This window comes from Tenrec ecaudatus, chromosome 6 (genome assembly GCF_050624435.1).
Source record: "Tenrec ecaudatus isolate mTenEca1 chromosome 6, mTenEca1.hap1, whole genome shotgun sequence".
NCBI classification, from domain to species: Eukaryota; Metazoa; Chordata; class Mammalia; order Afrosoricida; family Tenrecidae; genus Tenrec; species Tenrec ecaudatus.
In genome coordinates this window covers 88170942-88181797 of record NC_134535.1, presented here as the reverse complement: position 1 = coordinate 88181797, position 10856 = coordinate 88170942, and the positions used below count along the sequence as shown (strand labels likewise).

The 10856-nt window shown below is 46.4% G+C and overlaps 1 pseudogene; it reads right to left on the bottom strand.

Moving 5' to 3' along the window:
• Positions 1–1253: 1253 nt before the first annotated feature.
• Positions 1254–1991, bottom strand: LOC142451536 (large ribosomal subunit protein uL30-like; annotated as a pseudogene).
• Positions 1992–10856: the final 8865 nt, after the last annotated feature.

Sequence of the window (10856 nt, the reverse complement as noted above, 5' to 3'; positions counted from 1 at the left end):
CCCAGAAGTTGTGATCTCTGCTGATTGAATTTGGAACTTTATTGAATCGTCAATGCCAATTGTGGGGGTGGGGCGCTCTCCGCAGCAATCTAAGTACGAAGCTATCCTTCTCCCAGGCTTTACTCGCACAAGGTGTTTGGGGTTGAAAAAGAGGCCCCAATCTCAAACATACTTCAAAGAGGGAAGTTATTAAGTCTTAAAAGGGACCAAGACATAGACACACACATCATCTGGAGGAGGGATGAATTTGCAAGAGGTCAACATAATGCCTGAGGATTCGCAGTCAGGGCACTAAGCAGTCCTGGAACAAGGGAATGGTCACAAGTTCATGACTGGTGGCAGATTAATACATCACAGGTGTAGGTTGGACTGCAGGAGCAGAAGCAGTTCACCGATTGGGACATGTGCATCATGTTAAATAGGAGGGCTTACAAGATTGGTCCAGGGCCTGCCAACGCAGTCATTGCAAGCCGGTGAGGGCATGATTCTTCACTACACAGTGCCCTGTACTGTCTGCCGCAATGTGTCCGCCATCAAGGACACACGCAGGCAAGTAAGTTCCCAAGAGGGACTGCCTCTCTCTGGGCTGGTGCATGAGGGAGGGAGGGAGGGAATCACTTCCCAAGACCCTCTGCCCCAGGGCAAGATGATCTCCACCTTTGGTTGGCAATCAGATAGAATTCAGTGGCAGCTGCCAACCGAAGCTCTTTGCAAACCTAGGTGCTCAGAAGGGAAGCTCCGCCTACAAAGGAACGAGCCTTGGCAGTGGTTGGCTTCTTTACCATCTCTTCACTCCTTTTGCTCTACTTCTTAGCTCCTACTGCTTTTCCTTCTCTCTCTCTCTTTCTTTTCAGTTTGAACTTGGAATTGTATGTCAAGTTCTTTCCAAGACCAGGCCCTATAAGCACCCCCAGGTCAAGTATGTCCCCGAGCTTGGTCCACTGCTACAGGGGACTTGGGGAGCCAGACCATGTGCTTGGGTATTCACATGCATTAACTCCGACAGAAGATGAGGAGGCACTGCAGAACTCCCTCCCCCTCAAGGCCAGCTGCCAGTCCTCACTGATCTCAGGAGGATCTGCGGTCAAGCAGAAACCACGGGGACCTCTCCATGGGCCAGGAGAGGTGCTTGCCCTACACCCCACCCGTGGTCTCTCCCCTCCAGTTGCTGAAGACAGGGGAAGGGATCTCTTTGAAGACGGTGGTGTCCATTCAGGAACGGAAATGTGAACCTCCACCCTGGCACTGTGCTTTCAGATAGTTTGTATCCAGTTCCTCTGCCGGGTGAGTTGGTTGATGCGTTCTCCGCCTTAGCCAGGTGAGCCCATCTCCTTGAGGAAGCCCACTCTGTTCTCGGTAGCATGATGGGCCACAGAGAGATGGAACGCGTGCAAGAACTGTGAGACCACCTGGGAATACTTGCCCGGCAAGGCGATTTCAGGAATGAGGTCTCCAAGCAGGTGACACCAAACTTCCCCAGGTACTCCTCCATCACTGTGTTGTTCTGAACCTTGGCTTGCCCGCATTTCAGGATGAGTTCACGGACAGACTTCGGGTTTGGAAAGCCCCACGTCACACAGGGCTCCACCATACGCAGCATTTTCAGGGTCACGGGCGTCATTTTGACGAAAATGCCGCTGAAGATCCTCAGACGAAGTCTTGCGATAGTCTTCTTCACCAGAAAACTCACCGCCTTCATCCTTTGGATGCGGACAGCAAAGGCCAGGGAATGTCCATCGGGCACTTCCAAGTGTCCATCGGGCACTTCCTCTCGAGTCGTCTGATGCGGACCCTGTCGCGCTGCTGTCGCCGGGAATCAAGCAGGAACGATTCCAGTCGCTTGAACCGTAAGTCTTTCCCTTCCTCTGCTTCCTGTTTTCCCAAAGCGCCTGCTTTGCCTGGGTGGCTCTGAGAGCCTGATAAGCCGTCCCTTTGTTCAGGAGGTTAGCTGGCACCAACGGCATCTGTTTTCTTGGCTCTTCTTCTGCCATCTTTCCAACGCCGCCGAGGCCTCTGCCCTGCTTTCCTTTCTTCATTCCCAACCCCCACTCCATTCTTTCATGCTTGAAAAGAAACCTTTCTTCTGTTTTTATGTATTTCAATTTCAGGAATCTTTGCTCAACTTTTAGAATAGGAGGGCAAGTCAAAAAGTATTGCTTTAAAAAAACCATAGAAACGTGATTAAATGAAAACACCACAGTCTATGCCCACACCCTTCTGAGGGAGGTTTCCCTTTGCCCCCTTCCGCAGGGAATTCCGCGTGCTAGTTACACCCGTTCATAGCAGCCATTGGGGCGTCCTCGGGAGACCCCACTTCATGAGCATTTGAAATGCTTAGAGTTCTATGAACAAACTCTGAAGGACCCAGGTCAGGGAAGGAAGGTGGAGATTTCCAACAACCTTCTCTTAGGGCAGCCTTTGTTAGCCTTGAAGAACGAGCATTGCTTTGGCACAAGAACGTCTTTTCTGTACCTTGCTTGGCCTTTTTCTCATCCATGTAGTTTTCTCCATGTAATAAGCCCCCATGATTATCATGTGTTCTTAAGAAATACATCTATCAAGATTACTCCGCTGAGATTTCATAAAGCAGTCACTCTAACCTGCTGAGCCAACCTCTCTGCCTTGCATCGAACTAGTCTAGCAAACCCCCCTAGGAGCCCTGGTGGTGTGGTGGTTACTTGTTCAGCTGCTACCCTCAAGGCCAGCAGTTCAAAACTGCCAGTCACTTCTCAGGATAAAGACGGGGCTTTCTACACCCATAAAGAATTACAGTCTCAGAAACTCACAGAAGCAAGTCTACCTGTGAGTCAGCATCGACTGCATGGCAGTGAGTTTGGTTTTGGTTTTTTGAGCAAATGCCCTTGGGAGCCTGTTTTATTTTGACATATTGGTTGAAAGCACCCTAAAGAGACTGAGAAAAATGGAGTACTGAGATCATTTGTCTACACCCACTCACTGATCACAGAGATCTAGGTTTAAGCTCATTTTCTTTGGAATAATCCTGGGTCTATATGACTTGGGACCTAAGTAGCAATAAAACAAACATACATGTTTGTTTTAATCATATGTTTACTGGTTAGTTGTTCTCTATTTCTTGTCTCCAATGCCCTGCCCTTTCCTGGATTACTTTTTTTTTAAAGAAGAAAACGGTCTTAAATTGGACAAGGTCAAGATAACTACAGAGACATATCGCTCAGATAAAGGCACAAGGGTGCCCAAGGGTCTGCTGAGACTCAGAGTTTAAAAGAGGACACGGAAAGTCAAAGCAAACTGGGTGGTGGCAGGTCAGTGAATCCTGGTTCCTGCTGGAACCCCTGAAGGAGGATTGAGAACCATGATTGAAGCACATTAATTGCGTTAGACAAAGGAGCCCTTGATACTGGTCCTGGGGTTTCTCTGAGGCAACCAGGGCAGTCCTGTTGGTCAAGGACTCACACAGGGGAAACCCCTCGCTCGGGGAGATTGACCTTGCATGAGCTGATGGTGTGTGTGGGGATGGGTCTTGTGAGTGGAAGTAATCCACTCTCTTGGATTATATTTTTATATTGAGTAATGTTCTTATAAGCGTATGCGGTGGTGAAATTTCTGAATTGCTTGTTGTTAGAAATTATGTTCCCTTTGCCTTTAACCTAAATGGTAAGTTTGCTGTGCCGACTCTCCAAATGCCTTCCCCTCAGTAGATTTTGGCTCCGTCTTCAGCGTTTGCCAGCTTCCTGTACAGAAGGCTGGTGCCGGACTCAGTCTAACTCCTTGGTCATTTTTCTCTCCCTTCTACGGCTCCTCTCTTTTGGATTCCTTGTAGCTCCTTTTATATGTGGGAGGGCAGTTCATATAATCAGCAAACTGTGTTTGTTTGTTCATTCTACATTTATGTGAAGCACCTAGTGGGCTCTTAGGAGCTGGACGCGCAAGTTTTCCTTTTTCGAAGAACCGGTGGGTTGCCTTCAAGCCCTCTCCAGCTCAGGGTAGCTCTCTGTGTGCCGCAGCAGGAGTGCGCTCCATCCACTCCTTCCTGCCTGAGTCTTGGGAAGTAGAATGCCAGGCCTGTCTACCCAGGCACCTCTAGGTGGATGAAATTCCCCAACTTTTGGGGTATTGGTGAGCATCACCCAGAGAGATTCCTGCTTTCCTTTAGATCACGGGGACTTCTTTCATTATAAGTTTGATTTTATTTTTCACTGTATGCTTTTTATTCCTTCAGTTTATTCGGTCAATATTAACTCTTCTGGCCATAGCCTCGGGTTCATTAACCCACCCCTTCACCCCCCATCACATAGTTCTCATTGTTCTTTTGGGCTGCATTCTTGGAATACTCTTTCACATCAGCTTCCCAGTGGCTGAGTCTGACTTTGGCCTTGTCCATGCTGCTTTTTTATCCCCCTTTTTTTAGTTTCTCCTGTCTGCAAACAGATTTTTGACTTCTCAGAAGTGGTTAGTGTCCTCATGCATACATTTCATAGGAACACCTCCTCACTGAATGGATGTGAATTTCTTGAATTCTCGGAAAACATAACTGAAAAGAATTCTTAGGAAGATTTATGTTACTTGCCTGCACTCCGCGTCCCCTAAGGTTGGTTCCTTGGTACACTCAACTTACTGCTTTGCTTTTTCCTTTCTCAGAACTTGAAGCCTGGCTCTAGAGTGAGTGGTGGACCTCCATGGAGGTGGACCTGCATGAGGGGCGGGCTTCATTGCAAAACCAGCAAAACTACCTTCTCAGAGAGTCACAAGTGGGATATGACATGAGCCAACTTCTTTCATCAGTCCTACAGATTATACTCAGAATTCTCTAGAATGCGTGGCTTTGGGTTAGAGAGGTATTCTGCAGATTTTACGCTGGGGCAAATGCTGTAGGTAACTTCCTAGGAAGTGGCGTTCCCTAACCCCTTCAGTTTGGCCACCCTCTAACTTGATCTGTTTTAATCTTGCATAAATTCCTTCATATTCTGATTTGCTAATGACACAGACAGCTGGCTTTGCCATGCTTTCCAGTATACTTGTTTTCTAGGGGACAAAGATGGAGCTTTCTACTCCCATCAAGAGTTACAATCTTGGAACTACAGGAGCAGTTCTACCCTGTCCTGTAGGTCTCCGTAGGAGTGGGCATTGAGTCTATGTCAGTGGGTTTTGCTTTGGTTTGGGGTTTTTATTTAGGAGCGAGTGATCCAGGATCTATCCATCTTGAACCCCAAGGCACACAAATGACCGATTCTTCTAATCCCAAGAGATTTCTGTCCAGTTTGAATCCCTACAGACTTCATGGCTGATACCACATACCTTGGCTCCTGGTGTGGCCTTCCGTTTGCTGCTTTCTAATTGCTTTCATTTATGTTAGAACTTATAGTTCCACTTCTCTTCCCACACTGCCTCTCCCGACACCACTTCCTGTGAAAGTAGGCTCTGTGTGGACTCCAGGCTATGAGGGACCAAAGTCATGGCTTTTAGGCTTTGGACTCTGGCACCCTCATGGATTCATTGCAGCATTTTGTCTGTGTCCTTGACGGTTAGTCTTCTTTTATATAAAATGAAAGTAACGCTAAGTGCAAACAGTGTTATGAGACATATAAACCAACCAACCAGAAAGTCCACTACCTTCGAGTCGATTCCAACTCATTGTGACCCTAGATGGCAGAATAGGTTTTCTGAGATTGCAAATCTTTCTGGCAGCAGGCAGCCTCATCTCTCTCCCACACATGCTTTTGTTGTTGCTGTGTGCTGTTCACTGAGTCTAGAGCCACCCGTAGCGACCCTATCTATGCACCACAGAGTGAAGTACTATCTGGCTCTGCGCCATCCTCACAGTTGCTCCCCGGCCTGAGCCCGCTGTTGCAGTCGCTGTGTCAATCCATCTCCTTGAGGCCTTCTTTCTGGTTTGCTGTCCCTCTACTTTACCAAGCATGACGTTCTTCTCCAGGGACTGCTCTCTCCTGACAACATGTCAAAGAAGGTAAGAAATCTTGCCATCCTTTCCTCGAAGGAACACTGCGGCCCTGCATCTTCCAAGATAGACTTGTTTGCTCTTTTAACGCTCCCTGGTCCTTTCAATAGTCTTCTCCAGCACCACAATCCAAACTCCTCAATTCTTCTTCGGGTTTCCTTATACAGTGTCCAACTGTCACATGCCTATGAGCAATAGAAAGTACCATGACTTGGGTCAGACACATCTTAGTCCTCAAAGCGACATCCTTGCTCTGCAACACCTTAAAGAGGTCTTGGGCAGCAGATTGACCCAATGTAACTCATCTTTTGATCTCCTGACTGCTGCTTCCAGGAGCATTATTGTGGAGCCAACCAAGATGAAGTCTTGGACAACTTCAGTCCTTTCTCCATTGATCGTGATGTTATCTATTGATCCAGTTTGGGTCTTTTCACATTTAGCTGTAATCCATACTGAAGGCATCAATCCTTGATCTTCATCAGCAAGTGCTTCAAGTCCTCCTCACTTTCAGCAAGCACGACTTGCATGTAGCAGGTGGTTAATAAGCCTTCCTCCAATCCTGATGCTACATTCTTTTTCATATGAGCCAGCTTCTCTGATCATTTCCTCGGCATACAGTGAAAATTAATATTAGGAAAGTATACAACCCTGTAGCACACCGTTCCTGATTTTCAACCTGCAGTACTTCCTTGTTCTGTCCCCCGACTGTTTCTTGGACTGTGTGCAGTTCCACACGAGCACAATGAGGTGCTCTGGATTCACCGTTCTTCTCAAGGTAATGCATTGGGGTTTACATTTTTATTTCATTTATTTTTATCATCGACGCAGTTGGAATGCCTTACCCAGTTAAAAAGCCCGCAGATATACAGCTTTCTGGTATTCTCTGCTTTCAGGCAAGATTCGTCAGCTATCAGCAATTTTATGCCTTGTTTCCTATCCTCTTGTGAATCCAGTCTGAACTTCTGGCAGCTCCCTGTCAATGTACTGCTACAACCATTTTTGGATGATCTTCAGCAAAATTTTACCTGCTTCCCATATATATGAAAGTGAAATTGCTTGGCAGAGAGAAGACATTCAAAAACACTTATCAGTCCATGAGGGCAGATCTGTGTCTTTCCCTATTTTCAGGTGCCCAACTGCCTAGCAATGTCGAATTGCTTGTGTCCAATGTAGCAGGTGATGTCTAGGAGGACATTCTAAAAGTAAACTTTTTTTTAGCCTGGTTATCTACCACATGATAAGTACTATGCTGAATCCTCCTCTGACTCAGTCATGTTCAGAAAATGTTGAAAGTTGTCATTTACGGATGAGGAATTTGAGGCACAAAGAACGCAAGAGCTGCTAACTGCAAGATCAGCAGTTTGAAACCACCAGCCACTAAGTGGGATGTCCGTGGCATAGTGGTTATGAGTGGGGCGACTAAGGGCAAGATTAACCAATCACAATCACTACCTGTTCTACTGGAGAAAGAGGAGACTTTCTACTCCCATGAAGATAGTCTTGGAATGCCCCAGTGGCAGGGCTACCTTATCCTGTAGGCTGGCTGTAAGTTGAAATCACCTCGAGAGTTTTGGACAAAGGCAGGAAGTGGCTGCGCCAGAAATGGAACCCAGGTAGCCTGTGTCTTCAGTTTTCATGCTTAAAACACTGCCCATGCTGCCTATCTTTCCGCCGAACTCACCTCATTTTTGGCACTGTTCTCCCTTATTATTGCCTCTTTGTGGGTGTCTGTACAAACACCTGATATTAATGTCTCTTCTCACTTACCTCACAGAATCATACACTTCTCAGCCACGCTGCAGCTTCCTCCACATCCTCAACCCCCCTCACGACTTCACTTTCCCCAGGAAGGCTTTTCTGGGTCACGCTGGACCCCACAGCCCTTCCATTCCATCTCCCCTACCTCCTATTGTTCCTCTTGGTGTGTTTATTTCTATTAAATAAGAACCTTTGCGGTTCTTGTGTTTCCCTAGTAGATGATAATCTTTTCAAAGTATTTTATTTTCTATCTATTTCATAATTCCTTTTTCAGTGTAAGTGAGACCATGCTTGACTGGCCCATTGTAAGCATTCAATTATGTGCTTGTTGAATGATGAGAAAAACCTGTGGTCATTCCTATGTAGACTCAGGAAGCAGCAGCCACGGTAACAGAGTGAAAGAAGCATGTGGTGTTTACAAGAATTTGATATAATACAGAGTGGTCGTTTCCAATAAAAAGAAAGGACAGCTGATTACCTATAAGGGAATAATAATTTACAAATTAAAACCTACATACAAATTACAAGGTGCTATGTAAGGGAAGACTGTAGGAGTCATGGTGGTGTAATGGTTACAAAGTGGACTGCAATTGACAGGACCAAAGTTCAAGGGAGAAAGATGAGCCTTTCTTTTCCCATAAGGAGTTCTACTCTCAGACATTCACAGAGACAGTTCTAGTGTGTCCTGTAGGGTTGCTATGAGTCAGCATCGACTCAATGCAGTGAAGAATGTTTTCTTTAATGGGAAGCATGCAGGAGTCTTGGTGGCATTGTGGGCTAGGTGTTGGGCTGCAAATAGTAAGGATGGAAGTTCAAACTTCCCAGCCATTCTTTGGGTAAAAGATGAGGTTGTCTGATCCCATAAAGATGTATAATCTCCCAAGCTCTATATTGGGCCATTATAAGTCAGAATTCTCAATGGCAGAAAGATGTAAATAGGTTTCTGATAAGAGTTTAATCACTAACTCTACCAAAACAAAATATAAAAGAAGAGTCACCTTGACTTGGAGTGTGTATTAGAAATCATGCTGTGAATATTCCCCCCTAATTTCAAGTTACCAACATGTCACTAGACGCAGGGTTCGGAAGAGAGATCCAGCTCTCTAGAGCCAGTGCGAGTCAAATCTAATGTTCCACTGTATCTAAGCCAGTTGAGATCAAGGGTGGAGGCATCTGAAAGATGGTTTTGAGAAAGAACCATCTCAGGTGAGAACTATGATACTACCTGGAAGAACCAACCTGATGAGACGGGCCCCAGAGAAATGCCCCATGTAGAGGAGTGATTGTGTGTGAAGGCCTGGACGATGAAAGAGGATACACACACACACACACACACACACATGCATGCACGCACACACACACACGGGTTAGATGCCATCAAGTCAAAGAGGACATTGCACATTTACATACACACACGCACACACACACACACAAAAAGAATGTGGCATCAGGATTGGAGGATGGCTTATTAACAACCTATGATATGCAGATGACATAATCTTGCTGGCTGAAAGTGAGGAGGACTTGAAGCACTTGCTGATGAAAATCAAGGATTGTAGCCTTCTGTATGTGTGTCAGTCTGGGTAATTTAGAGAAACAAAAGCACAGAAACTCATGTAGAAGAGAGATTTTTATATAAAGGTTAAGTGCGCATCAAGAAAACATCCAAACCCAGTGCTGCCCAAGCCCACAAGTCCAACATTAACCCAGATATCTAACACCAATCCACACAGTCCTCCTCCATCTCACAAAACACACACAATGATGCCAACTGCAGGAGGAAAGGCAAATCAGTGAATGTGTAAGCATCTCAGCACTGGAAGGGATCTCCCCACGGCTGCTCCAGTACCCAGGGCTGCATTAGCGTAGGTCAATGTGGCTTCTCCATGGGGATGTCTTGCAAGCTGAAGCAGGGAACTGGCTAAGGCAGCTGTACCCTGGTTCGACCATCACAAAGCAAGAGACCTGAAAGGCGAGGCTCACTGAGTCATTTATCCCCCTGCCCTTCAATTAACCCCACCTGTGTTTATCGGTCAGGTTGGCATAATAAACTAACTACTTCAGTATGGATTACAACTCAATGTCAAGAAGACCAACATCCTCACAAATGGATAACAATAGATAACATCACGATAAATGGAGAAAATATTTGAATTTGTCAAGGACTCCACCTTGCTTGACTCCACAATAATGCTCCTGGAAGCAGCAGTCGAGAGATCAAAAGATGAGTTACATTGTGTCAATCTGCTGCCCAAGACCTCTTTAAAGTGTTGCAGAGCAAGGATGTCACTTTGAGGACTAAGGTGACCCAAGTCATGGTGTTTTCAATTGCCTCGTATGCATGTGACAGTCGGACATTGAATAAGGAAGGTTGAGGAAGACTTGGTGTCTTTGATCCGTGGTGCTGAATAGTGAACATACCTTGTACTGGTCTGGTGAGACTTCTTCTTACAGACTGTGGGCATTGCCAGGAGAGGCCAGTCCCTGGCGAAGGACATCACGTTTGGAAAAGCGGAGGGACCGTGAAAAAGAAGAGCTCCTCAAGGGACGATCGACACCACAGCTGCAGCGATGGCCTCACGCTCCGGAACAGTTGTGAGGGTGGCAGGGTGGCAGGGACAGGGCAGCGATCCGTTCTGTTGTGCAAAAGGTCTCGGGGGGTGGAACCGACTCAATGACACCGAACAACAGTGATAGATTGTAGATGGATGGATGGATCCTCAGTGGTTGTTATGGGCCATCAAAACGGTTCCAAGTCATTTCCACCCCCATTTATATCAGCATGAAATACTGTCGTGTCCTGCACCCTCCTCACAATTGCTGTGATGTCTGAGACCGTTGTTGAAGTCGCTGTGCCAATCCGACACTTTGAGAGTCTTTCTCTTCTTCCCTGATCCTGTACTTTACCAAGCCAAAGATGGGTTTTTCCTCTCTCTCTCTCTCTCAGCTATCCAGAATTGTTGCTGTTAGGTGACGTTGAGTCCATTCCGACTGCTAGCTGCCCCGCATACAGCAGAAGAAGCACTGCTGCTCCTGCTCCAGCTTCACAGTGTTCTTAGGTTTTTTTTTCTCCTCGGACACACTGTTTCCAGGACCAGATGACTGAAAGAGAAGGCACAGGCCTTGAACCTGAGGAAGGGAGCGTGGTGGATGTGGGTGA